Source organism: Schistocerca piceifrons, chromosome 5 (genome assembly GCF_021461385.2).
Source record: "Schistocerca piceifrons isolate TAMUIC-IGC-003096 chromosome 5, iqSchPice1.1, whole genome shotgun sequence".
NCBI lineage: Eukaryota > Metazoa > Arthropoda > Insecta > Orthoptera > Acrididae > Schistocerca > Schistocerca piceifrons.
Window position 1 is genome coordinate 429,239,997 of NC_060142.1, and position 27,437 is coordinate 429,267,433.

At 41.1% G+C, this 27,437-nt stretch overlaps 1 pseudogene; it reads right to left on the reverse strand.

Annotated features, from left to right (window-relative positions):
* The window catches only part of LOC124799059, a 162,169-nt pseudogene that overhangs the window by 18,076 nt on the left and 116,656 nt on the right, over positions 1 to 27,437 (reverse strand).

The window sequence follows — 27,437 nt, forward strand, 5'->3', positions numbered from 1 at the left end:
AAAGTTTCGTTGAGTATTCAATATCTTCCTCTTAGTCACCTTCCTCTTGGTAGTACCCTCTCAGGGACTTGAATGGGGAACTATCCAGGAATCTTTTGCCATTGATCATTGTGACTGATACCACTGAAACATATTTCCATGGTGCAGACATCCTTGAACCACCTCTGATCTCTCTGCAAGATACTCATATTGTGCCCCCAGATACTCCTACTGTGTCACCCCAACTGCTTATACCACATCTCCCAAATTGGAACCCTTACCCTCCAATACCTGGAAGAGCACTGCAGACACCAACTCCAAGAATTATAAAATTTGTTGACGTCCTGTTCCCATATTGGAGAATTCTACCCATCTGTACCTACCCCCATCAACACCTCACAGGAGGCAATCTGCCACACCCCCACCCCCTTCCCATAAAAAAGCTCCTAACATCTGATGAAACCCAGAAACTAAGCAAACACAAAATATTGTTGCCAACCTATCAACCAAAACCTCAAGTCCTACAGAAGTTCCAGTCCTGTTCAAAGGCCACACCTCCAGCCCCACACCCAAGTTCAACCATTCTGGGCTCATCGAGGACTTTTCTACTCATGATACCTACAATGGAAATACTTCTTTGCTACCAATGCTTCCAACCAAAGCCCACCTAATCCCAACATTGAACCTTACCTCTCTCAGTTCATACTACTATCCAACCATGACCCTCCCCCTCTCCCACCTAACTTCCCCTGACAAGCTCCCAGGAATTCCTTAGCTATGTGTTGGCCTCCTAATGTTTTCCTACATCATTTCCAAAGAACACAGACCTCTCAATAAAAGAAAGAACAATCCTTCACATCCTCAAGACAGACACTGATTTATTCATCTTCCCTGCACACAACAGCTCCATCACTGTTTGATGAACTGCAGGGATTTCATCATGAACTGCAGGGATTACCTGACAGAAGGCATCTGCCAACTGTTTGACTCCTCCACCCACAAGCCCATCACAAAAGACCAGCATAACCTTCAATCCCTACTCAAATACTTAGGCTTGTCACAGAATCTTTCCTCTGAATCTGTCTTCCTCCTCACCCTGGTGATGAATGACCCCCTGCACACCCATCTTCTACATGCTTCCCAAAATCCGTAAACTTAACAATCCTGGATCCCCATTGTAGCTGCTTACTGCCTCTTATTTAATGTACGAACCACTTTCTTCACAGATACTTGACCATTTCCACTCCATTATGACCTGATCCCTTTTCATCATTGTGGATGCCACTTCACTATACACCACTATCCTCCTTACCCATGACCTTGCTGCTATCAAATACTACTTCTCCAAACATCTTTCCAACTCCAAACCTACCATATTTAACTTCCTTATACATAACTACTTACCCTTTGAGAGACAGCTCATAAGCAAATCTGTGACATGGCTATGGGCACCTGCATGACACCCGCCTATGCCAGCACTCTTCTATGCCTATACCACTATGTATATAGACAGTTTAGGGGAAACCTCCCGACCCTCCCAAAACACTGAACTGCTTGTCTGTTTCAAGTTCATAGATGCTATCTTCATGATCTGTACCCATGGCCAAGGCACCCTATCCTTATTCCTCAACATCTTCAACACCTTTTCACACATTTGCTTCACCTCGTCCTCCTCAGCCCAATATGAGACCTTCCTGGACATTGTCCTCCATCTCTCTGACGTCTTCATCAACACTTCTGTTCATATCAAATGTGCTGACAAAGAACAGTATATCCAGTTTGACAGCTGTCATCCCTTCCATACCAAAAACTTGCTCCCATGTAGTATGGCCACCCATGGATAGTGCATCTGCAGTGACAAGAATTCTCTTGCCCTATTTGCTGAAATCTCACTAAGACCTTCAGAGACAGTAAATATCTGCCACACCTTGTCTGCAAACAGATTTTCCGCACTATGTCCCATCAGATACCCCCTAATCCTCCCATCAGGCCCAAGAACCCACAGCAAAGGAACATCTACATCTACATCATACTCCACAAGCCACCTAATGGTGTGTGAAAGAGGGTACTTTCGGTACCACTACCTGATCCCTCCAGCCCTGTTCCACTTATGAATAGTGCATGGGAAGAATGATTGTCGGTAAGCCTCTGTATTGGCTCTAATTTATCAAATTTTCTCCCCATGGTCAATATGTGAGATGTATGTGGGGGGAAGTAATATGTTGTCTGACTCCTCCTGAAAAGTGCTGTCCCAAAATTTCAATAGTAAATCTCTCCGTGATGCACAATGTCTCTCTTGTAATGTCTGCCAGTGGAGTTTGTTTAGCATCTCTGTAATGCTCTCTCGTCAGCTAAATGATCCCGTGACAAAATGCGCTGCTCTTCGTTAGATCTCTTCTATCAGTCCTACCTGATAGGAATCCCAGATAAATGAACAATATTCAAGAATTGGGTGAACGTACACCTTATGAGCCACTTATTCCATGGATGAGTAAGATTCTTCCAATGAATCTGAGTCTTGTGTCTGCCTTTCCCACCATCTGTTTTACATGGTCATTCCACTTAAGGTACACTCTGAATAGTTATGCCTAGATATTTTACGGCAGATGCTGTCTCCAGCACCAATAGTGTAGCTGTACAGTAGTGGATTTCTTTTCGTATGTATGTGCAAGATGTTACATTTATTTGCATTCAGGGTCAACTGCCAAAGCCTGCATCATTCATCATTTCTCTGCAGGTCGTTCTGCAAATTCTTATTATCTTCTGGCATTGCTATTTTGGCATAAACAACTGCATCATCTCTGAATAGCCTTAAAGAGCATCCGATGCTTTCTACTGGATCTTTTATATATACTGTGAACAGCAACAGTCCTATCACACTTCCCTGTGGTACTCCAGATATTACCTTTACCTCTGTCAATTTATTTCCATTAATAGTGATGTGTTGAGTTCTATCTACAAGAAAATCTTGAATCCAATTGCAGGCCTGCTCCAATACTCCATAAACTCGTATTTTTTTCATTAAACAGCAATGCACGACACTGTCAAATGCCTTACTGAAGTCCAGGAACATGGCATCAGCTTGAGTGCCATTGTCCACTGCACTGTGGGTCTCATGGAGGAACAGAGCAAGCTGAGATTTGCAGGATCTCTGTTTGCGGAAACCATATTGATTTTTATAGAGGAGCTGTTCATTTCACAAAAACGTCATAATTCTTGAGCACAAAATATGTTCCATAATTCTACAACAGATTGAAGTCATTGATATAGGTCTATAAATGTGTGGATCTGTCTTATGGCCTTTCTTAAAAACGGGAATGACGTGCGCTTTTTTCCAGTCATTAGGTACCTTTTGTTGCTCAAGCGATCTACAATAAATTATGGCTAGAAAGGGAGCAAGTTCTTTCACATAATCTTTATAGAATCTTATAGGTATCTCATTTGGTTGTGAAACCTTTCCACTATAAGTGACTGTAGCTGCTTTTCAGTTTCACGATAGGTTATCTCAATATCTGCCATTTCAATGTTCGTACGATGATTGAAAGGAGGGACAGTGTTATGATATTCCACGGTGAAACAATTTCGGAAGACAAAATTCAGTATTTCGGCCTTCTCTGTTATTTTCCATTTTGGCGCTGGTGTGGTCACAGGGAGAATGAATAGATGATTTTGACCCACTTACTGGTTTTACGTACAACCAAAATCCCTTACGGTTTTTACTCAGGTTGGTTGACAATGTCTTACTTTTGAAATCATTGAACGCTCCTCTCATTGCTCTCCTTATGCTCATTTTCACTTTGTTCACTTTTGTTTGTCAGCTAGGTTTTTACTTCTCTTGAATCTGCTCTTTGTTTACGTAGCACTTTTCTAACATGGCTATTAAACCATGGCAGATCTTTCCCATCCCTTAAAACCTTACTTGGAATATATTTATCTAGGGCATACTGCATGATGCCTTTGAATTTTTTCCATTTGTTCTCCACATCTTCATCCTCATCACTGAATATTTGATTCTGACTGCTGAGATATTCTGAAAGTTGTATCCTGTCAGCCTTGCTGAGCGAATATACACTCCTGGAAATTGAAATAAGAACACCGTGAATTCATTGTCCCAGGAAGGGGAAACTTTATTGACACATTCCTGGGGTCAGATACATCACATGATCACACTGACAGAACCACAGGCACATAGACACAGGCAACAGAGCATGCACAATGTCGGCACTAGTACAGTGTATATCCACCTTTCGCAGCAATGCAGGCTGCTATTCTCCCATGGAGACGATCGTAGAGATGCTGGATGTAGTCCTGTGGAACGGCTTGCCATGCCATTTCCACCTGGTGCCTCAGTTGGACCAGCGTTCGTGCTGGACGTGCAGACTGCGTGAGACGACGCTTCATCCAGTCCCAACCATGCTCAGTGGGGGACAGATCCGGAGATCTTGCTGGCCAGGGTAGTTGACTTACACCTTCTAGAGCACGCTGGGTGGCACGGGATACATGCGGACGTGCATTGTCCTGTTGGAACAGCAAGTTCCCTTGCCGGTCTAGGAATGGTAGAACGATGGGTTCGATGACGGTTTGGATGTACCGTGCACTATTCAGTGTCCCCTCGACGATCACCAGTGGTGTAGGGCCAGTGTAGGAGATCGCTCTCCACATCATGATGCCGGGTGTTGGCCCTGTGTGCCTCGGTCGTATGCAGTCCTGATTGTGGCGCTCACCTGCACGGCGCCAAACACGCATACGACCATCATTGGCACCAAGGCAGAAGCGACTCCCATCGCTGAAGACGACACGTCTCCATTCGTCCCTCCATTCACGCCTGTCGCGACACCACTGGAGGCGGACTGCACGATGTTGGGGCGTGAGTGGAAGACGGCCTAACGGTGTGCGGGACCGTAGCCCAGCTTCATGGAGACGGTTGCGAATGGTCCTCGCCGATACCCCAGGAGCAACAGTGTCCCTAATTTGCTGGGAAGTGGCGGTGCGGTCCCCTACGGCGCTGCGTAGGATCCTACGGTCTTGGCGTGCATCCGTGCGTCGCTGCGGTCCGGTCCCAGGTCGACGGGCACGTGCACCTTCCGCCGACCACTGGCGACAACATCGATGTACTGTGGAGACCTCACGCCCCACGTGTTGAGCAATTCGGCGGTACGTCCACCCGGCCTCCCGCATGCCCACTATACGCCCTCGCTCAAAGTCCGTCAACTGCACATACGGTTCACGTCCACGCTGTCGCGGCATGCTACCAGTGTTAAAGACTGCGATGGAGCTCCGTATGCCACGGCAAACTGGCTGACACTGACGGTGGCGGTGCACAAATGCTGCGCAGCTAGCGCCATTCGACGGCCAACACCGCGGTTCCTGGTGTGTCCGCTGTGCCGTGCGTGTGATCATTGCTTGTACAGCCCTCTCGCAGTGTCCGGAGCAAGTATGGTGGGTCTGACACACCGGTGTCAATGTGTTCTTTTTTCCATTTCCAGGAGTGTATTTTCCTACCTTCCTTAACATTCCTTGTAGGACCCGTCATCATAGATGCTGTCACAGCTTTATGATCACAGACGTCTTCCTCTGCTTTAACTGATTTGATAAGTTCAGGTCTGTTTGTTGCCAGGAGATCTGAGACCTTACCCTCATGAGTTGGTTCTCTAACTACCTGCTCAAGGTAATTTTCGGGCAAGGCATTCAGAACAAAGCCACACAAATCCCTGTCTCTGGCACCAATTTTGATGGCATAACACTCCCAATCTATACGTGGGAAGTTGAAGTCACCCCCTATTACAACCGCATGATCAGGAAAATTACTAATGATATTCTGCAAGCTCTGTCTGAAGTGCTCTACAACTACAGATCCTGACCCAGGTGGTCTATAAAAGCATCCAATCACCATTTTTGGCCGTTATTTGATACTCAATTTCACCCAGATTAATTCACATTGAGAATCTGTGATAACCTAACCAGGTTTTATTGAATTTTTTTACTGTGATAAACATGCTGCCACCATTGGCGACTAACCTATCCTTATGATAAACATTCCAATCTGAACTATCCTTAGGATAAACATTCCAATCTGAACTTAGGGCATTGTTGTTATTGATGTGTGGCTTCAACCAACTTTCCGTTCCTGATACTATATGTCCATTATAACCTTAAATAAGTGATACCAATTCTGAGACTTTTACTTGCATTTTACTAAAATCCTGCAGTTTACTAAAATCATATTAATTTTTTCTATCTCTGATCTGCAAGGACCAAGATTCTCTGAGGTCACTGTGGCTGATTTAACAGGCAAATCGTTTTTGCTCTCAAGGGAGGGGTCCTCTAATCTAAAAAAGCCCCATGCACATGCCACATGTACTCCACTACCCTAGTAGCTGCTTCCTGCGTGTAGTGCATGCCTGACCTATTAAAGGGAACCCTACAATTCTGCACCCAATAGTGGAGGTCAAGAAATTCACATCTGATACTGTTGCAGAGCCATCTGAGCCTCTGGTTTAGACCTTCCACTCTGCTCCAAACCAGAGGACTGTAATCAACCCTGGGTATGATGCTACAAATAGACAGCTTAGCCTGCACCCCGTGTGCATTGCTAGTTGCCTTCACCAAATCAGCCAGCTGCAGAAAGGAGCTGAGGATGGCCTCAGAACCCAAGCAGCACACATCATTCATCCTGACATGTGCCACAACATGCAGCCAGTTGCACCCACATCACAGATGAGACCTCCCGCCAAACATACTGAATGCACACTGGAATTCTTTCTCACCTTGCCTGCTATCTCCCACCTAACACTGGAGCTCCCAATGACTAGCATACCCACCTCTGTACTTGTCCAGGCTGGACAGGAAAATTGACTGCTGGACAAACAGGATAGGCATCCCATGCTGGCTCAGAGTTATCATCAACACTGGGAAGCACCTCATACCTGTTGCTAAGCCATAGGGAGCCAGGCACATAGCCTGCTCCCTCTTCTGCCTTCCGCCCAGTGGCATGTGAACCCACCACTGTCTGACACCCACTCTGGAGTGAGGACAGACTGGTCAGAAGCCGCAACGATGTCTGGGCCACAAGGGGATTCCAATGACACCAAAGGTGTCACAGGTCTCGTCACTGGTGCCCCGATGTCACTGCAACTTTGAGCATTAGCTAGAAGCTTGTCAATGGTAGCCAATGCAGCTTCCAGCTTTTTATGGACAGCAGGTAACTCTCTCTGTGTCCGCTCACAACAAGCACAGTCCCTAGCCATATTGTACGGTGTATAAAATAGATATAAAGTCTCAAATTGCGCTACTGTGTTTGAAAATATACCAAAGTAGAAGACAGTAACACTAAAAGTTGGTGTGCAGATTTCTCTCTGAATTCTGAGACCACAAGTTATTAAACAGAAATAAATTTCTCTACATGGAAAATTTATGCTAGGAAGCTGCCCTACACAAGGATATTCTCAAGACTAACGCAAAAATAAAAAATATGATTAATTTTCTAACCACTAGTCTACACAGTAAAATACACACATACAGTTCACTTCTTTGCAGAAGTATGTGAACAAAAAACAAAGACTAAATTAATTTACAGTTTATCACACAAGTGCTCCCTGCTGCTCTGCTGCATGTCCTCTCAGCTCGGTGGTTGCTGCTCTCTCATCATCCAATTTCATACCAGACTACAGCAACTGACCATTTCCTTTGCTAGGGCTTTTAACTGAGATATGCCACTCACAATCCTTCCCACTCCTTCTAAAATGATATTTGTCACCCACCTAACCCACACAATATCCTGATCCATCCCTGTGCCACATGTACTACCAATCCTTGCCACATGGGATATATCCATGCAGAAGACCAAGGTTCAAAACCTGTCTTATTCACCCACCCTGCACATCCTATCCTGTCAGAGGCAGGGACACCTATGAAAGCAGCCATGTCATACAACAGCTTTGCTGCAATTTGTGTACTGGATTTTATGTACACATGACTATCAACTAACTGCCCACCCAAATGAATGGCCATCACCAGGGTTTGGCCAAGAGCAGAGTTAATCACCCAGTGGCAGAACATGCTGCTGTGTAGAACATGCTTGATTTCAATGGCAACTTGAAAAATTGTTCCAGCTCTATGCTTCTCCCCAGCACTAGCTTTTCTGAACTACATAGATAATAACAGTTATTCTTGCAGCATCTCCTTCATTCCTGTAGTCATCATGCCTTAATCTCTTCCATCTTCCTGCACCTGCATCCTCTTCCTCAAGGTCTCCCCTTCCTCAGTTCTGTCGCTCCCTCCCAGTCCACTCCCCCACACCATCACGTTTGTCTCACTGATACCAATGCCTGTCTTTTGCATTCCTGTCCTGTGCATGTGCTACCTTTCCCTCCCACATTCCTACCTCATACACCTGCTGCCTCCTTATGAGCCATGAGCCACCCTTCCCAACCCTTTATCCATCTCCCTGCCTCTCTGCCACTTTTCCTCCCCTCACTCACTCCACCCAACACAACCTCTCACCAATTTCAACTTGCTGAACTGCAGTCTCAGTACTGTGCTAGCTTCAAAAAGGGTTTGACTGAAAGATAGTGAATTTTCAGTCCTGTTTATGTGTCTGTTGAAGACTCAACACCTATCTATCCAGTGAGTTGTTACCTTACTCCTAAATTATTTATCTTAGTTATCATCATTTTGATGTTTATGCTACATTTGAAAGTATGATTCATAGTACAGTCTGTCTTGGTACAAAAAAAAAAACTAAAAAATTAAATTTTATGTTCAAGTTTCCTCCCTAACATTGCTGTTTAAATATTTTTGCTCTAGCATTTGGCTTTACTATCTGTCACTGACCTGAACTGAAAATTTTACAACTAGTTAACTACTTAGCATTTAGAAATGGATTATAACTTAAGTAAAGAGCTTCTCAACAACTGACACATAATTCGGTTAAAAAAAAAAATAAAAAAATAAAAAAAAACACACAACTTTAACATGTAAAATACTAGGAAGAAGAAGAAATCAGAAAGTATCTACAATAAAAGCTAAAATTTGAGGCCATATTTTTGTGTCATGTTATGTGAAGATCATTGATTTTCTTGATGGTATCACTAAACTTACTAATAAACCCTTAATAAACAATGAAGTTGTGTGATGTCCTTGACAGTAGTACCAAACTTAAGAACGTTTAGTAGTAAACTCTTAACAGAAAATGAAATTTTGTGAAAGAACTAAATGATGGACTGTGAAGAGTATTAGACATCTTATAGAGAGTCACAATGTTAGTACTGAAAAACAGAGTTGATGAAAAAAGAAAATGACAAAGGAAAATAATTACAGCAGCATTTGATCAGGAATCAAAGTATGAGTGAAAAACCACTTACACCTTAATGAAGGTTTTGATTGTAGAGTACTTGTGTCTGAATATTAGCACTGTAAAGATCATACTGAAATTTCAAATATGATGTCTGTGTAAAACAATGTAAAAGCTGCGAGGAAGTGAAGATGATGAAAGAATATGATGTTCAAGCAATGAAAGAAAAATAAGACAAGACTGACAAAAGGCAGAGAGTATTACAAAGATATAATTATTCCTCATTGAGGATTAAAGGGCCAACCACCTTATTAGAACAAGCAGAGAAAACGAGAAGTAGAAAAATCAGACCTACAGGACAAAAATGGGAAGGGGGATTCAGAGTGGATGTGTTGTTTTTTTTCTTTTTTTCAGTTTTCTCATCTAGACAATTACAAATCCACATAACTATGCATCTAGAATGGCAAAATTCACAGATGAGAATCATTCATCTGAAGAATGACATTACCTAGATAAAAATACTGAGAATTTGCTGAGATGACAAAATAATAAATTATTTAGGAATGAAAGTAGCAACTCACTAAATAATAGGGGCACTGAGTTGTCAATTGCACAAGATTTAATACAGATTTTGGGCAAATCCATTTTCAAGATAAAATACACACACATACATACACATACATACACACACACACACACACACACACACACACACACACACACACACAAACACACACACACACACACACACACACTGCTTTATGGCTACTTCATGTTGGCTGAATACACTGTGCCAGAACTGCAGTTCTGCAGCTCAACTGGAATGAGGGATCAGGCTTGGAGTAGGTGTGGGAAGAAAAGATGTGGGTAGTGGGGGGGGGAGGGTGTCTGATGGGAGGGAGGCAGCAGGTGCACAAAATAGGTATGGGGAGAGGGAGAGATACGAGGTGCATTGCATAGGAATGCAACACGGACACTGGCACTGATGAGCTCATGAAGCACATGATTCCAATGCCATCGAGGAATTGATTAGAAGGGGGAGACAGAGCGGAGCAAGGGGAGACTGTGGGGAAGATGAAGTTGGTGCAAGATGAGTGTAGTTACAGTGCTGGGGCAGGAGTGCAGGTAGGTATGGAGCAGGAGGTCAGCGGAAGTTGAGGCCAGGAGAATTACAAGAGTGAAGGATGTCTCGTAAAGACTATTCATATCTACATCTACATGGATAATCTGCAAATCACATTTAAGTGCCTGGCAGAGAGTTCATGGAATCACCTTCACAATAATTCTCTATTATTCCAATCTCAAATAGTGAGCAGAAAAAACGAACACCTATATCTTTCCGTGTAAGCTCTGATTTTCTTTATTTTATTATGATGATCATTTCTCCCTAGGTAGGTTGGTGTCAACAAAACATTTTCACATTTGGAAGAGAAAGTTGGTGATTTAAATTTTATGAGAAGATTCCGCTGCAATGAAAAATGCCTTTGTTTTAATGATGTTCACACCTAAACCTGTATCATGGCAGTGACAGTCTCTCCCCTATTTTGCGATAATACAGGATATGCTGCTCTTCTTTCATCTCTCTCAAAGTACTCCATTAATCCTACCTGTAAGGATCCCAGACCATGCAGCAGTACTCCAAAAGAGGAGAGAGAAACATAGTGTAGGCAGTCTCTTTAGTGGATCTGTTACATTATTCAAGTGTTCTGTCAATTAAACATAATCTTTGGTTTGTCTTCCCCAAAAAATTTTCTATGTGTTCTTTCCAACTTAAGTTGCTCATATTTGTAATTCATAGGTATGCACACAGACAGATTTGACTGGTTTATTGTGTAACTGAAGTTTAATGAATTCCTTTTAGCATCCATGTGGATGACCTCAAACATTTCATTATTTAAGGTTAGTTACCAAGTTTTGCACCATACAGATATCTTTTCTAAATAGTTTTGCAATTTGTTTTGATCTTCTGATGACTTTACTAGGTGATAAATGACAGCATCATCTGCAAACAACCTAAGATGTCTGCTCAGATTGACTCCTAAATTGTTTATATAGAAAAGGAACACTACCTTGGGGAATGCTAGAAATCACTTCTATTTTACTCAATGACTTTCCATCAGTTACTGTGAAATGTGACCTCTCTGACAGGAAATCAAAGATCCAGTCATGTAACTGAGACGCTATTCCATAAGCACACATTATGATTACAAACTGCATGTGTGGTATAGTGTCAAAAGCCTTCTGGAAATCTAGAAATAAGGAATCAATTTGAAATCCCTTGTCAATAGCACTCAACGTTCCATGTGTGCAAAGAGCTAATTGCGTTTTGCAAGATCGGTGTTTTTTGAATCTGTGTTGACCGTGTGTCAATAGGCCGTTCTCTTTGAACACAATATATGTTCCAAAATCCTACTGTATATCAATGTTAATGATAGGTGCCTGTAATTTACTGGATTACTACTACTACCTTTCTTGAATATTGGAGTGACCTGCACAACTTTCCAATCTTTGGGTACAGATCTTTTGTCCACTGAGCAGTTGTACATGATTGTTAAGTATTGAGCTATTCCATCAGCACACTTTGAAAAGAACCTAACTGGTATATATTCTGGATCAGAAGACTTGTTTTTATTAAGTGATTTACATCACTTCACTACTCTGCAGATTCTGAGGATATCTACTTCCAAGTTACACTAATCTCTGTACATCCATCATCCAACAGATCACGTGATAGCTGTTACTATATCTTTTTGTAGTAGGGATGGCCCCTTCAGTTGTTTGGATAGATCTTATTTTATTTACAGCTGATTTTGTTGTTGACATGTTGAGGTTCATCCATGATGTCGGGTGATCATGTGGGTATCATGATATCAAGTAAACATCATTATACATCTTGTAGAGCATACAAAAAGTCAACATCCCTTCACCAAATCTTCCTTGCTGCTTAAGGTGTGAATGACATCATCACATAAACTAGACTGTTGGCTGGAAATAGTGCTCTAAGTTTACTCACAACTATGTAGTTCAGAGAAGCTGGTGTAGGGAGGAAGGATCCATATAGCACAGGTGAAGCAGTAATTAAAAGTGATCAATTTTTGACAAAATAATTTAACTGGATAGATAAAAAAAATCTACTCACCAAGCAGCAGCAGCAGAACACACACAAAAGAGGGTTGTAATTAGGCAAGCTTTTGGAGCCTGTGGCTCCTTCTTCAGCATAAGAGGAAAGAAGAGGGGTGAAGGAAAAGAACTGGAGAGGTCTAAGAAAAGGGGTAGATTTCGGGAAAGTCACACAGAACCACAGGTCAGGGGAGACTTACTGCTTGGGATGAGAAGGAAAGACTGATTGTTGTGGACTGCATCGGATGAGATTTGAAAACCTGAGAGCTTAAAGGTGCAAGACAGGGTAATACGCAAGACACAGTTTACTGCTCAAACATCACGCATGAGTTAATAAGGGTGAAAAGCTAAGTGCATTGTACTAACAGAGGTAGGAGGAAGCCGGTGAAAAATAAACAGTTAAGACAATGAAACACAGAAAACTAAAATGGAGTGAAGGAAAGAGTAGTTACAATGAAGAAATGCTGAGACAGAAGAAATTAACGTAAATTATGACCAGGTGGGAGTTGAGAACCAAGCACATGTTGTAGCTCTAGTTCCCACTGGCTGAGTTCTGAGAAACTGGTGTCTGGGGGAAGAATCCAGATGGTGCACATGATGAAACAGGCACTGAGGTCATGACTGTCATGTTGTAGATGATGCTGTGCAACAGGATATTGTGTGTCACTAATATACACCCTCTGCCTATGCCCATTAATGCTAATTGATCATTTGGTGGTTGTCTTACTGTTGTAAAAGGCCAAACAGTGTTTACACAACAGCTGATATATGACGTGTTGTTTCACAGGTGGCTCTCCATTTGATAGTATATGTTTTGTCAGTCACAGGGCTGCTATAGGTGGTGGTAGGAGAGTGCATAGGGCAAGTCCTGCAGTGTGGACAGTCACAAGGGTAGGAGTCATAGGTAGGGAGATGGCTGCAGAAGGAGCAAAGGGACTGAAAAAAATGTTGCGGAGATTGGGAGGGTGGCGAAAAGCTATTCTAGGTGTGGTGATCGAGATTTCAGACAGAATGGATCTCATTTCAGGGTATGATTTAAGGAAGTCATGGCACTGTTGAAGTAGCTGATTAATACATTCTGGACCAGGATAATAGTGAATCACCAATGGTGTGCTCTGAAGTTGTTTTTTGGAGGAATCAGCAGTACCAGGATTAGATGTGATGGCCCGGGAAATCTGCTTTTGAACCAGGCTGGTGGGGTAATTACAGGCAGTGAAGGCTGCTGAAGTGAGAATGATGGAGTGTTGCTGTAAAGCACCTGAATCTGAACGAATATGTTTGCCTTGAATGCCAAGGCTGTGTGGGAGGGAACATCTGACATGGAAAGGATGGCAACTGTCAAAATGTAAGTTCTGTTATTCACTGGTAGGTTTAATGTGGCCAGAAGTGTGTAGCTGGGTTCAGTGAGGACGAGATCAACATCAAGGAAAGTAGCATGGGATTCAGAGGAGGACGATGTGAAATTTAATTGGGAAAAGGAATTCAGAGATTTCAGGAATTTTAACATGTCAGTCTCACCATGAGTCCATATGGTAAAGATGTCATCAATTTATCTAAACCAAAGCAGGTGATGAAGACTTATGGATCCCAGGAAATCCTCCTCCAAGTGACTCAAGAAAAGGTTGGCATAGGAAGGAGCCATCCTGGTTCATATGGCCATACACCCAATCTGTTTGTAAGTCTGCCTCTCAAGAAGGAGCCGCTGGCTCCAAAAGCTTGCTTAATTACAACCCTCTTTTATGTTTGTGTTCTGCCACCACTTAGTGAGTAGATTCTTTATGTATTTAATCAAAGTAATTGAAATTGAGCATATTATGCCCAACTGGGTGTTCTGCAATGGGATGAATCAACTCTGCTCTTGTGCACAGTTTTGCAGTGCTCATTCATTTGGGTTCAAAGCTGTCTGGTGGTCATGCACACATAAAATGGTGTGCAGCAGAAATTGCAGCAGAGAACAACATCAATCTTGTATGCTGTGCAAACTTACTGGCACCAGCGCCTATCTTCAATTCCTATCCCATGCATCTATTACCTCGCTTCCAGTTAACAGCCATCCCATCCCAACCAGTTAACAGCCATCCCGTCCCAACCCTCCCTTATAAGAATTTTGTTACATCTTTATAAGAGGAATTGGCTGAAATGGATATTCTGTTCACAGTGAATACTGCAACAAGGCTGTTGAATCCATGGGGAAAATAGAGAAGGAAAAACATAAAAATGAATGTTACAGAAATATCCTACATTTTAATACTAGCGAAGTATGTTTTGGAATGAGATGCTACAGCAGGCAGTGCCCAAGAACATGTCCAGAACATCTTTGATTTGTTGGCATTAAGTTATAAAATTCTTATTGTAACTTCCAGCATTACTACAAAATAATGAGCTATGGCAGTAATTGATCCCACCTCCCACACTAAACACTTTTTAATTTATGGTTATTTAGTCTACATTGAATTAGTGTAAGTAATTAATTAATGATCTTCACTCCAGATTTTTGAACAGAAAACTTTAAAAAGTTTTTCTTATTTTCTTTTTGTTACAAGCTACTTTTAAATATGCTTCAAATATGATTCAACTACTTTAAGCAGTTATTTTCAACATTTTTGGATTTCTTCAAACCTTTTCTTTTTTTTTTTACTGGTTGTAAAGAGTGTCTTTAATTACTGTTTCCTCATAATGTGTTGACCACAGTGTCACAGCAATTCCAAATTTCCAGACAAAATTTGACTTTTGCGAACTTGTTAATGATAGTTATAAACACCTTGACAAACAACACAGATATTACAATGTTGAAATCAAGCACAGCTACATTTCAGTAAGTTAGAAAAGTTCTAAAAAAATATTACAGAACAGCATGCCTGTAGAACACAGAACTAAAAAAAACTTTGGAACTATGACTATGGAAAGTACTGTTCTCTTAACTGTTAAATTAATCTGAACCTGAAACTGATAAAGAAGTGGATAACACAAGATAAAAATACATGACAATATATTATAGGCAAACGCTATTGATATTTCATTGAAACTGGACTTAAATAGCTTTAATAAAAGTTGTAAGATCCATACCTTTATAAAGCATTGTTAAATGTTTCTCTAGGCTCCAAGATCCATACAAGGAACAGAGTTTCTTCAAGACCTCCGCAAGTGATGGGTCAATGTCTTTTGATGAAGCGTAGGTCCAAAAGTTGGAAAGCATAAAATACTGGAGAACAAAGAAGATGCATGTGGCATTAAATATTACAGAACAGTGTGAGTGTTATGTTCATAACATGGCACATTAATAAATTAAATAACATTGCTTATAAGATAGAAAAAGTAATGCCATAAGCTAGCTAGCTCATTCTCTTTGTAAGTATTAGTTCAGTGTTTTTCATCCATTATTGTCTTCTGTTTGTTTTTGATGGTCTGGGCCAGCATCAACTTTTGATAAAACTTTTAACAGATTCTTACAAAAAAATACTGAATTCTAATTAGGGGAGGCGATACAAGAAGAGCAATGATGTAAAAAAGACACAATTTAAGGCTATTACTAAAGCACCTGCACATGGGAAATTATGAAGAGAGTTCAAATGATGAGTGAAAAAAAGCTGTTAGGAGAAAGATAACAGACTAGAATAGAGATATGCACTAAATGAAAACAACTGACAACATGAAACAGCATAAATTAACAAATATATGTTTTTCCAAAGAGCAATGATAAGTAATACAGAAACATATTGTTTGGCATTTGGAAATTGTAGTAGGATAGAAGTGTAAACAGTCTATGGAAGACAGAGCTACAATATTAATATGAAAATGACAAGTATATTTTTACAGCTGCAATAGATAACCAGAGTTGATGCTCATGTAAAGTGCTGGAACGCCAAAAGAGACCCAAAGATGACATAAATCAAACACAAATAGCTGTCTTGCCACAGTAATGGAAGACAACAACGTCCGCAGCTTGTGGTCGTGCGGTAGCGTTCTCGCTTCCCACGCCCGGGTTCCCGGGTTCGATTCCCAGCGGGGTCAGGGATTTCTCTGCCTCGTGATGACTGGGTGTTGTGTGATGTCCTTAGGTTAGTTTGGTTTAAGTAATTCTAACTTCTAGGGGACTGATGACCATAGATGTTAAGTCCCATAGTGCTCAGAGCTATTTGAACCAATTTTTGAAGACAACAACACAATCTGGTGGTGGTGTTGCTGCTTTTTTTCCCATGACAAAACATCATTAATGACATCACAAGAGGTTTCCACATCAGAGGTGCTTTCACAGAAGCTAAGGTGAAGGGCAGATGGCAAATTATCAACAAATGGTTCTGAATTCTGTCACTGGGTACTTCCTCTACATTTTCCGAAAAGTAGCAATGTTCCAATATTTGGAATCTTACTAGATGTCATTTTCTTGTTTCAAATATAGGCAATACCACTTTATGTCAGGAGAACCAAAGATAAATGCAAAGCACACAGCCTTAAGCCTCAAAGGAAGATATCTACTGCCGACCAAAAATAGAAAACAGAAAGAATCCAATTGTACTACCGTCAAAAACACCTCAGAACTTGCTAACCAATAAAGTGTGCACTGAACAGATCTTCAGCAGAGCAAAGGGTGGGAAAGGTATAGAATGAATTTTTGGTGGAGCACAAAGGATAGCCAGGTATATAGTGACTTTCCAAGCCTTAGCAACTAACTTTGGAGAGAATAGTGAATGTGAAAAACTTATAAAAATAGCAAATACAAAATGGATGATTGTCCACTATACATAGAAAGTAGAATCAAAAGTATCACATCTCTTATGATCAGTAGTGACACAAAACTTTGGGAGGCTATGACTTTCAATACACATCATCAATAAATGGAGCGACCACACCAATTACTTTCCACAACTTGGCCACAACCTTAGCCCTGTATCATCTATGCTATTTGCAATTTGCTGCTCTGCTGGTCAAACTTTCTGTGCCACCACTCTTCAGAATAATATTGGCCTTACTGTTAAAGTGTTTATACAACACTAATGAAATGTTTACTATCAACATTTGATTCAGTATTTAAGCCTTATACCAATCACTGGAGTGCAAAAATCACTCACTCAGTGACTCATTTATTGTCATCTGTGGTTCTGTTTGTGTGTGTCAAATTTTCCATGGGTTACCTGACACAATACTCACACATATTTCTACTGAAATTTTACTGATTGCAAAAATTAGTACCAAAATTCAATGGTTTCAACTGATACGCAGTCATTGTTAGTACTAAATGTGAACAGAAAAGATGAAACACAAAAAACTGCCAACAGATCTACAGTGAAAAATGAAATTCAAAAGTGCATACATATTAGACAAAACATACCCATTCAGCCTGTTAGAGAGTACTGTGTCACAATAATGGTCACAAAATACAAACTACTTTCAGGCTTCTGCATCACACTTTAGTGATTATTCAAAGAAAACTGAACATATCCCTGCATCAAATGATACAGTAGAAATTAAGAATATAATAGAAAGAAAAATTCCACATGGGAAAAATATATTAAAAAAATGCTGTGACTTACCAAACTGGAAAGTGCTGGTAGATAGATACAATAAAAAACACACACACAAATATCAAGCTTTCGCAACCCATGGTTGCTTCATCAGGAAAGAGGGAAGGAGAGGGAAAGACAAAAGGATGTGGGTTTTAAGGGAGAGGGTAAGGAGTCATTCCAATTCCGCGAGCAGAAAGACTTACCTTAGGGGGAAAAAGGGACAGGTATACACTCGCACACCCACACCCACCCACCCACCCACACACACACACACACACACACACACACACATATCCATCCGCACATATACAGACACAAGCAGACATATGAAAAGGCAAAGACTTTGGGCAGAGATGTCAGTCGAGGCGGAAGTACAGAGGCAAAGATGTTGTTGAGTGACAAGTGATGTACGAGGGGCGGCAACTTGAAATTAGCGGAGTTTGAGGCCAGGTGGGTAACGGGAAGAGAGGATATATTGAAGGGCAAGTTCCCATCTCTGGAGTTCTGATAGGTTGACAGCCTAAAGCCCGAAATACTAAATGTCTTTTTCCAAAGCTGTTTCACAGAGGAAGACTGCATTGTAGTACCTTCTCTAGATTGTCGCCCAGATGACAAAATGGTAGATATCGAAATAGACAACAGAGGGATAGAGAAACAATTAAAATCGCTCAAAAGAGAAAAGGCTGCTGGACCTGATGGGATACCAGTTCGATTTTACACAGAGTAAGTGAAGGAACTTGCCCCTCTTCTTGCAGCGGTATACCGTAGGTCTCTAGAAGAGCATAGCGTTCCAAAGGATTGGAAAAGGGCACAGGTCATCCCCGTTTTCAAGAAGGGACGTCGAACAGATGTGCAGAACTATAGACCTATATCTCTAATGTCTATCAGTTGTAGAATTTTGGAACACGTATTATGTTCAAGTATAATGACTTTTCTGGAGACTAGAAGTCTACTCTGTAGGAATCAGCATGGGATTCGAAAAAGACAGTCGTGTGAAACCCAGCTCGCGCTATTCGTCCACGAGACTCAGAGGGCCATAGACACGGGTTTACAGGTAGATGCCGTGTTTCTTGACTTCCGCAAGGCGTTCGATACAGTTCCCCACAGTTGTTTAATGAACAAAGTAAGAGCATATGGACTATAAGACAAATTGTGTGATTGGACTGAGGAGTTCCTAGATAACAGAAAGCAGCATGTCATTATCAATGGAAAGAAGTCTTCCGAAGTAAGAGTGATTTCAGGTGTGCCACAGGGGAGTGTCATAGGACCGTTGCTATTCACAATATACATAAATGACCTGGTGGATGACATCGGAAGTTCATTGAGGCTTTTTGCAGATGATGCTGTGGTGTATTGAGAGGTTGTAACAATGGAAAATTGTACTGAAATGCAGGAGGATCTGCAGCGAATTGACGCATGGTGCAGGGAATGGCAATTGAATCTCAAAGTAGACAAGTGTAATGTGCTGCAAATACATAGAAAGATAGATCCCTTATCATTTAGCTATAAAATAGCAGGTCAGCAACTGGAAGCAGTTAATTCCATAAATTATCTGGGAGTACGTATTAGGAGTGATTTAAAATGGAATGATCATATAAAGTTGATCGTCGGTAAAGCAGATGCCAGACTGAGATTCATTGGAAGAATCCTAAGGAAATGCAATCTGAAAACAAAGGAAGTAGGTTACAGTACGCTTGTTCGCCCACTGCTTGAATACTGCTCAGCAGTGTGGGATCCGTACCAGATAGGGTTGATAGAAGAGATAGAGAAGATCCAACGGAGAGCAGCATGCTTCGTTACAGGATCATTTAGTAATCGCGAAAGTGTTATGGAGATGATAGATAAACTCCAGTGGAAGACTCTGCAGGAGAGACGCTCAGTAGCTCGGTACGGGCTTTTGTTAAAGTTTTGAGAACATGCCTTCACCGAAGAGTCAAGCAGTATATTGCTCCCTCCATGAGGATAAAATCAGAGAGATTAGAGCCCACACAGAAGCATACTGACAATCCTTCTTTCCATGAACAATACGAGACTGGAATAGAAGGGAGATCCGATAGAGGTACTCAGGGTACCCTCCGCCACACACCGTCAGGTGGCTTGCAGAGTATGAATGTAGATGTAGATGTAGATGTTGGTGTCAGTGGGAAGTATCCAGATAACCCAGATGGTGTAACACTGTGCCAAGATGTGCTGGCCGTGCACCACGGCATGTTTAGCCACAGGGTGATCCTCATTACCAACAAACACTGTCTGCCTGTGTCCGTTCATGTGATGGACAGTTTGTTGCTGGTCATCCCCACATAGAAATCTTCACAGTGTAGGCAGGTCAGTTGGTAAATCACGTGGGTGCTTTCACATGTGGCTCTGCCTTTGATCGTGTACACCTTCCAGGTTACAGGACTGGAGTAGGTGGTGGTGGGAGGGTGCATGGGACAGGTTTTACACCGGGGGCAATTACAAGTGTAGGAGCCAGAGGGTATGGACGGTGGTTTGGGGATTTCATAGGGATGAACCAAGAGGTTATGAAGGTTAGGTAGATGGCAGAAAGACACTCTTGGTGGAGTGGGGAGGATTTCATGAAGGATGGATCTCAGATATTGAAAACCTGAACACTAATCACTATATAGAGGAGGTGTTAAGTCGCAGGCAGGCAGAGTATGAAAATACTGCTTTACATTTAAACATGCAGATAAAAGGCCTTCTTCAGAGATAGAAGATACATGCAAAAACACACAAGCACAACTCACATGCACATGATCAAAGTCTCCTGCCACTGTGGACAATGCCTTGATGCCTCACGATGTATCATAGCAACTAATATCTACTTTTTCTCCATGTTCTATTCAGTACCTCCTCATTAGTTATTTGTTCTATCCATATAATCATTACAATTCTTCAGTAGCTCACATTTCATTTCTATATAAGGCTACACTTTATTCTTAAGTTCTGTATTTGTGTTGTATGTTAATAAATTTCTTTCCTTCTGAAATGCCATTTTTGCTATTGCCTATCTACATTATATATACTTTTTATCTGAGCCATCATGAGTTGTTTTGCTACCCAAATCACAAACCTCATCTACTATTTTTGGTTTCTTAATTTCTAACCTAACTGTTTGATTTAATTTTACTACACTCCATTACATTTCTTTTACTTTTATCTTATAACCTCTTTTCAATAAACTACCCATTCAGCTGAATGGCTCTTTTGAATTCCTTTTCCATCTCTGACAAAATTAAAATGTTAGCAGCAAACCTCAAATATTTTATTACTTCTCCTTGAATTTTAATGCACTTTCTGAATTGCTCATTGATTTGCTTCACAGCTTTCTCTACACATATATATTACACAACATTGGAATAGTCTACAAACCATGTCTTACTTTCTTCCCACACAGGGATTTCCTTTCATGTTCCCTGACTCTTATAACTGCAGTCTCGTTTCTGTAAAATTTTATCTTCCACTGCATATTATCCCCAGTAACTATAGAATTTTAAAGAGTGTAACATAGTCAAGAATGTCCAAAGCTTTCTCCAGTCCTAAAATGTTACAAATATAGGTCTTCCTTTTTCAGTTACTAAACTGATAGTTCAGTATTATTCACATCTGTTAGCACCTGCCTTCTTTGGAATTGTAATTATTACATTTTTCTTTAAGTGTGAGGGTATTTCTCCTGTCGCACCTATCTTGCACACAAATTGAAATAGTTTTACCAAGGTCCACTCTGTCAAGAATCTCAGTAATTCTGATGGAATATTGTCTATTGCAAGGATCTCTTTCCTCCTAAGTCTTTCATTGCTCTGTCAAATTCTTCTCAGAGTATCATATCTCCTAACTCATCTTCATCTACTTCCTCTTGCCTTTCTGTATTGCTTCAAGTGCATTTCACATGAACAAACCTTCTACATATTCCTTTTGCTTTTGAGCTTTCCTCCATTTTCTGCATACTAGTTTGCACAGACGTAGCTGGGCATGATCTGTCTTATGATTACACTGGCTGAGTTCCCTCAGTCGACTACTTTCAATATGGCTCAATCAAGGCCCAGGAACTCGTACATTGTAGTGGAGCCTCCAAAACCTCTAACCATTATACACTCACCTGGCAGGCCTGAAGCATTTGGAAACATGCATGTTAGTGCTAAACCTCAATAGAAAAGGAGTTATAACAGTTTCAGCCTACCTTCATTTGCTTTTAAATGTTGAAAATGGACGTCCACAAAACCAGTCCACATGCTGAATTTGTGTTGGCAAAAGGTAATTCTGTCAGTCAGTTTTCTACTGCAGAGAATAAGGTGCTATGTCTGATGGTATGCAGATGTCTATTCTCCACATACTCTTTGATGCAGTTTGGAGAGATGCCTTTCTGCATCTTCTCCCCAGATTGGTGTCTGCTTGGATCACCATATCTGAAGGCTACAGTGCAAAGGGTTCAAATGCACAGGATGGGACACATGAGTGGTGAGATGTTGAGGAACGCATGTTATCTGGTTTTTCTGCTGTGACATATCTGGTTTGGGAGCACTATCAGTGACTATCTACTCCCATTGAAGTTCTCTATTTCATGTGAACTCAAACCCCCCTACATAGTCAGTGCTGCAATAAAACAACATTCTCTGTGAGAGGAAACATATTACTATCTTAAGCTGAAAAATTCTTGTTAACTAGACTGTGTAGCATGGGCTTGCTCACTCAGTGAAAAAGAGGCAAACATCTGTCTGATGAGACAAAGATTGAGCAGAAATCAAGGTAGGATGAGAAATATGGGCAGCCTACTCTTCAACAAACTATCCTTACTTATTACAATGAAAGGCAATACATTTAGGATGCAAGTAAAGGAAATACTAATGCAACATACTGGGTGATCAAAAAGTCAGTATAAATTTGAAAACTGAATACATCACGGAATAATGTAGATAGAGAGGTACAAATTGACACACATACTTGGAATGACATGGGGTTTTATTAGAAGAAGGAAAAAAAAAAAAAAAAAAAAGTACAAGGTTCAAAAAATGTCCGTCAGATGGCGCTTCATGTGATCAGAATAGCAATAATTAGCATAACAAAGCAAAGATGATGTTCTTTACAGGAAATGCTCAATATGTCCACCATCATTCCTCAACAATAGCTGTAGTCGAGGAATAATGTTGTGAACAGCACTGTAAAGCATGTCCGGAGTTATGGTGAGGCATCCCTAGAGATGCCAGTCGATCACGATACACTTGCGACTTCAGGTAACCCTAAAGCCAATAATTGCATGGACTGAGGTCTGGGGACCTGGGAGGCCAAGCATGACGAAAGTGGCGGCTGAACACACGACGATCACCAAATGACATGCGTAAGGTATCTTTCACGCGTCTAGCAATATGGGGTGTTTTTTTTTTGTTCTAATAAAACCCCATGTCATTCCAAGCATGTGTGTCAATTTATACCTCTTTATCTACATTATTCCATGGTTTATTAAGTTTTCAAATTTATACTGACTTTTTGATCACCCGGTACTTTTTATTTTGTTGATGTGTACCTGAAGGCAAACTTGATGATCACATAAGTTAAATCTTAAGAAAACTATGTCCTAAATATACTATCTACACAGTGATCAACAGTGAACACATTTCCAAACAACAGGAACTCCACACTGGTATATCAACAATATAAGGGAAAGAATCAATCGCTACTCATCATAAAGATGACATGGTGGAATACACACAGGCAAAACAAAAGACTTCGTTCATTTAGCATTTGGATAAAGCCTTCTTCAGAAAAGAACACACACACACACACACACACACGCACACACACACACATTCATTCACACAAGCAACTGAATAAAAGCATCAATCTGGAGGGGACAGAGAAGGGGAGGGATAACAGGATAAGATTGGGGAAAGGGAAGAGTGCTGTTTGGCAGAGCATGCAGGTATTAGGTGGAGGCATGACAAGACTACCAGGCATAGCACCAGGAGGCTGCAGGTCAGGGAGATGAGGGGGGGGGGGGGGCAGCAGTGGAAATGGGGAGCAGGGAAAGAATGGAGTAGGGAAGGGGAAAGATGGATGGGGTGCTGTGGTAGAGGGCAACATGTGATGAAGGTAAGGGGATACGAATAGGAAGGAGGTGATAGGATAGAGGGCGCAGAAACTGTCAGATGGAGGGTGTGGGAACAGCTGAAGCCAAAATGTTCCAAGAGTGGAGAATGTATTGTAAGCATAACTGCCATCCATGCAGTTCAGTAAAGCTGGTGGTGGAGGGAAGGATTCATGGTCCAAGTTGTGAAGCAGCCATTGAAATCAAGCATGTTATGTTTAGCTGCATGTGAGCCACAGGGTGGTCTCCATTGCTCTTGGCCAGAGTTTGGTGGTTGCTGTTCATCCTGGAAGACATCTGGTTGGTAGTCATACCAGTATAAAATGCTATGCAGTCACTGCAGTGAATGAGTATATGACATGGCTGCTTTCACAGGTCGTCCCGGCCTCTGATAGGGTGGGATAAACCTGTGACACGACTGGAGTAGAAACTGCTGGGTGGATGGATGGCCAGGTCTCACACCTGGATCTTCCACAGGGATACGATACCTGTGATAAGATATTGGGATTGGGAGTGGTATAGGGTTGGAATAGGATATTGTGGAGGTTGGGTGGATTATGGAAAATCACTTTAGGAAAGGCAGGAAGGATCTTGGGTAGGATGTCCCTCATTTCAGGGCAGGATGATAAGTAGTCAAAGCCCTGACAGATAATGTGGTTCCATTTTTCCAGCCCATGGTAGTACAGGGTGATGAAGGGGTCACTCCTTTGTAACTGGCTGTTGGTGATGGTGGGAGGAATGGGGATGTGTGGGGATATGGCATGGGAGATCTGTTTGCTGACTATGTCTTCCATCCTCAACCTACAGTAACCAATTTCCCCCACACACTCAAACCAACATTTTCCGGTCCTCTGTCCTATCACCTTCTCTGTATTCACAACCCCTTACCCTCATTATGTGCTGCCCTCCGCCAATGCACCAGAGCCCATCTTTCCCTTTCCCTGCATCTCTCCTTTTCTGCTCCCCCCCCCCCCCCCCCCCCCAACTCCCTACTCCTCCCAACTCTGTGCATGACAGTCTTGTCATGCCTTCATCTAGTACCTGCATGCTCTGCAGACAGTACTTATCTCTCCCCTTCCCCTACCCTGCTATCCCTTCCCCTTCTCTGCCCCCTGCAGACAGATGATTTCATTCACCATGATAGTTGCATTCTGGTCTGAGGTGCTGGAGATGGTGGCCATCTGTGCTTGAGGTATGCTCACTTGTGTGAATGAATGTGTATGTTTGTTTTCTTTTCTGAAGAAGGCTTTGTCCAAAAACAAAATGACTAAAGTCTTTTCATTGTGCCTGTCTGCAGCTCAACTGTCATCTTTGTGATGAGTGGCAGTCTATCTTTTTTCTTAATATTTTATATTTTATCTTTTTTAACCTTGTTTCAAGATAATATTCTAGTTCCCCTGTATATTGTACAGTTGTTTCACTATTAGATCCACAGAGCAAAAGCACTTTTCATTATCGATGTGGCAAACTAGACCCCTCACTAAAGAATAATGTACATTACATACAAGTGTGGAAGTGTTAAATATGCAGACTCAATAAGAACAGTAGTCCAGATCTGTCTAATACCTCTGATACAAACATTGCAAATAAGTGCTCACCAATCATATAAGTGAAAAACAGTTCAAAGGATTATAGTGTTTACAGAGATGAAAACCTTTCATCACAATTTATAGGTGAAGGCCACTTAATTGGCATGTTATAGACGTTCAAATAAGGGGTGCTAAGGTGAATAACAAGTCTGAAGATAATCAGTCTGATCAACATGCAGCTATTCCCCAACACCATCACCCACAATCTCAAAACTCCAAGGAAGAAAAATCAAGAAGAAAACTGATGCTTATTGCTGACAGTCATGGGTGCAGAATCACCTCTCATATACTAAATGAGGCATCTACAATGATTGCTACTATGGGATTCATCAAACCAGATGCAGGTTTAAATGAATTGAGGAAACATGAAAACTTGGCAGAAGTTGGTAAGTTATCCACAAATAATTACATTGCGCTAACTGAAGGAACGAATGATATCTTTAAAAATGAAACATCAAATGCCTGTCAGGAACTAAAGGAAAGTTTGAGTCACTTAACTCATACTAATGTTGTTGTGCTCAACATCCTGCATCATCGTGACCCACCACAATGGTCATGTGTGAATCATGAAAAAAGTGCAGCTAATGACCAATATGAATCGATTGCTAAATACTTTAAAAACATTTATATAGTGAATATAAACAATATTGGCTGCCGATCCCACAAAACTCATGGACTGCATCTAAATGGCCTGGGGAAATGACTTGTAGTGAATAAAGTGCTGAGTGAAATAGGAAATAATCCTCAAGAGATAATCAAGTGGTCAATATCGTTAGATGAACATCTGTAATCTGTTCCTAACGCTTTTTTAGGCTAAATGTTAAGACTGGTGATAATCCAAGGTGTGATAATTTACCAGACAGTCCAAGTTTATGGGGAGATGCTAAGCTACCAAAGCATAGCTATGTTCCAAAAAATATCAGTAGCAGTAAACTCTATGTGTTCCACCAAAAGATCAATGGTCTCAGAAACAAACTGGAGCTTCTAAATCTCAGCATTATTGATGCTGAATCTGTAAACCATGCACAAGTAATATGTCTTACAGAAGACCACATGACAAGTGGAACTGAAATGCCTCAAATTGATGGATATTCATTAGCAGTCAGCTATTGTAGATACATAAAGGAGAAAGGAGGGACTGCAATCTATGTTAAAACTAATGTAAAATATAAATCCCTAGTTATAAGTATTTACAGTGTAGATTCTCACTTTGAAGCCTGTGGAACTGAAATTTTTACAAATAATAAGTCAGTTATAATTTTGGCAGTTTACAAGGCCCCTGCAGGATAATATGTTTCTTTCTAAACCATATGGAACAACTTTTGAACCAAATATATTCCAAATGCAAGGATTTATTTATCACAGGTGATTTTAATATTAACTTCTTAACTATAAATAACAGCAGAACAGAACTAGAACACCTGATGGAATCATTTAACCTAATTTCAGTAGTTAACTAGTACTTGTAAGAGCCTAATTGATAATATATTCCTGGACAGATACAGAAGCAGCAGTATTATTGTAAGTCAAATTCTCAATGGTCTGTCAGATCATGATGGTCAGCTGCTTACTGTAAATAATATCAAACTGTGTGATAAACCTAAACACTACTTTAAAACTGTCAGGCCACTCAATAATGATAACTTAGAACTCTTCTACCATCTCTTATAGCAGATTGACTGGATCCATGTATTTATGGAGAGGAATATTAATGAAAAATTTGATCTGTTCTCTAATGAGTTTGTGTCATTATTTGAAACATTGGCTGAGAAACAATCCTCAGGCTGCGAATCAGAAACCCTGGATTACTAAAGGGATAAGAATTTCCTGTAGGACAAAAAGAAATTTATATGAATCCCTACGGATATCTA